Source organism: Aethalodelphis obliquidens, unplaced genomic scaffold, assembly GCF_003676395.1.
Source record: "Aethalodelphis obliquidens isolate GAN/ISIS:26980383/991018 unplaced genomic scaffold, ASM367639v1 scaffold19, whole genome shotgun sequence".
Classification (NCBI taxonomy): Eukaryota; Metazoa; Chordata; class Mammalia; order Artiodactyla; family Delphinidae; genus Aethalodelphis; species Aethalodelphis obliquidens.
Window position 1 is genome coordinate 18,221,655 of NW_020837963.1, and position 2,973 is coordinate 18,224,627.

Sequence of the window (2,973 nt, forward strand, 5' to 3'; positions counted from 1 at the left end):
TTATTTCCAGTAGTCCAAAACTGGAAACAGGATGTCTATCATCAGATGAATAAATGAACTAACTGTGGTATATTTATACCAAATTAAAAAATGGGTGCCACAAACTACTGACAAATATGAATGCATCTCAAAATTGTTATTCTAATTGAAAGAAGTCAGAAAAAAAATATATATATATATATATGAGTAGAAAAAAGCTTTTGAGGGTGATAGAAATGTTTGCTATCTTGATTGTGGTGATTTTATATAGTATACACATACATACCAACACAACTGTACAATTTTCTATAGTTCTAATATAGTTTATTAAAACTTACCAAGTGGAATGCGGACTGAAGGATGTAGCTGGACCCTCCTCCAAATCCCAGCATTCTCTTCGGGCCTGCACCAAGATGGCGGCGCCCACGTTGCAGTCCTTTATCTCAGGCAGGTAGTTTGATGCCCCAGGCCCTTCAGGAGTCTTTCCCCTGCGGCTGCGTGAGGCCCACTCTGGTGCTCAGGGGTGGCTGGCGGTGTAGGAGGCTCGGGGTCTGTTTTAGAAGTTCCTCCCCTAGAGGAGGGCAAAGCTAGAGCTCCCTGCGCTCTTCCACCGTGGAAGGCGGGCCACCCGAGCAGCCGGAAGCTAGGCGCGCGCCAGGCGCCGGCTGCCGAGCGCGTGGGAAGCAACGAGCGCCCCGCATCGAAGGCTCCAAGCCCGTCTGCTCCTCACCAGCAGCTCTTCGCTGACGGGCGGGCATGCAGCAGCTTCCCAGAGCGGCTCAGCTCAGCCCCGGGGCAGCCCCGAGCAACTGGGTGTGGGGGCGGGGTGCGGAGGCTGACGCTTGCGCAGGAGCGTCCGGGTCCGGATGCGGGGCGAGAACCGCGAGACCAGGAGCTTGGACGAGGTTTTACACCGGGCGCTGTAGGCCTAAGACCTCTGCTGCCCGTTCGAGCCCAGCTGGGTGCATCTGGTCAGCTGGGCAATATCATGTCCTGGTACGACTTCATCAACAAGTTGACTGGAGAAGACGGGTCTGGAATCACTGTTCCCCAAATTACAAGTACACCCGGATCCAAACTGGGAAGTCTGCTGGCAGTGCTCTTTGGCTGAACAGTTAAGACACCTCCTTTTGAATTGTATCAGTTCTTGGTCAGGAAGCAAGATGATTGCGTAGAAAGGTAAAAGCTCCTCACTTTTCTGCCCCTTGCACAGATTGACCACATAGTGCAGCTTCGGGTCAAAGAGCCAGGAAATTGGCGTCCTCAGAAACGACTTGCTGCGGAAGTAGCAAAGCTTGTTCATGGACAAGAGGGGCTGGGTTCTGCTAAAAAATGTACACAAGCCCTTTGTTATAGTAGCACAAATGCACTGGAGGTCACGTCTGATCAAGAGTTTAAAGAAACTTCATTTTCCGGATTAGTTCTTAACCTTGGGACAAGTGTCCTGGATACATGATGCAAAGCAAATGCCGTTCCAGGTGGTCCCAGAGGGTATTGGATTGCAGAAGGTGGAGTCGGTATTAATCACAGACAAGTAACAAATCCTGAGAGTGTTTTAGTTGTTGGACCACATGTTCTTAAGAATGGGCTTTCATTCTTAATGATGGAAAAGGGATCTTTACACCATAAATGGCTTCAGCTCTGATGAAAAATCCTGTGGTTCAAACAGCCATCATTCATTCTCGAGATGTAAGAAAGAACTTATGCCTCTGCTTATGCAAATCAAGACAACAGAGACTGGAGTATACTCTCGGCTTCACACTGTAAGTAATTTCATTATTTACGTAGGTTGGTTAATAATAAGTTGTTTATGTGATGATGGAGTATTTTATTTCCTGATCTGTAAACATCGACTACCATAGAAAACCATAATTTCCTGGGTTAATCTTTTTTCTTTTAAGTTATACTTCATGAAAATATTAAATGCTGTGTTTCCTCTCCTACCCTTCTTGCTCTATTTTTTGAAGTTGAGGAGAAACAATGAAAAAGAGGTAGTTTAAGGGATTGTGGATACTTTTTAATCAGGTTTGTATCTCACTGGTCTTAGGAGTGTTTTATTGTTGTTCTAAAATTAGCAGTGCCTCTAGTGTCCACATTAGGAATGCAAAATCTAGTATTTGGAAACATAAATTTCTGATTTTTTCATTATTTAGGAAGTAAGTATAGTTCTTAAAAAGAAGAAAAGTATCGGATGAAACCATAGTTGTCATTAGAAATTACAGTAGAAATCATTTCTTTTCAGAGAAAAGAACAAAAATCAGTACTTTTCAGAAGTTTGTAATTCAGTTTTGCAGTCCCTAGCCTGTTTCAGTATAGTTAAATTTATTCATCGCCTTAAAAAATGGAAAGTATCCAGTGGAAATTACTGAACTACAAAATCCATCTGATGAAATTAACAGCAACTTGGACACAAGTTAAAGATTCCAAGAATTTGAAGGCAAATTGATATGTTATTCAAACTGAATAATATAAAGAAAAAAAAACAAACAAAAAGACAGTAGTCTCAGTTTCGGGGCAGTATCAAGCTAGTTAATGTATATGTAATTGGAGTTTCAAAAGGAGAGGGAAACACAAACAATTCAGGGATCAGAGGAAAACAAACAAAATTTACTTGTTTCAGTTGTTAAGTATTACAAAGAGAGAACTTTAGTATCAAAGTTAGTAAGTCTAAGTAGTAAGTGTAATAAGTATTAGAACTAATGTATTGCCTGCCTAGAGTGCTTTACCACCACACCTAATTCATTTCCATATGCATCTCCAGTGTAACTACCCCCAATGGTTTTCTGACCTGCACTCCTCTCATAGACATTAATGCCTAGTCATTCCTTTGCAATGCTTAATTTTACAGTATTATACTTGTATCATTGCACACTTAACAATTTAGTGAAAGTTTTATTTACATGTTTGTCTCTGCCACTATAAAACTAACTGGGACAATGTCTTATTTAAGTTTATTTATCTAGTATCTAGTACTATGAGCACATGGTCACTCTT

At 41.8% G+C, this 2,973-nt stretch overlaps 1 pseudogene; it reads left to right on the forward strand.

The window, feature by feature from the left end:
- The first annotated feature begins 392 nt into the window (after nucleotides 1-392).
- Nucleotides 393-1,624, forward strand: LOC113626705 (tyrosine--tRNA ligase, mitochondrial pseudogene; annotated as a pseudogene).
- Nucleotides 1,625-2,973: the final 1,349 nt, after the last annotated feature.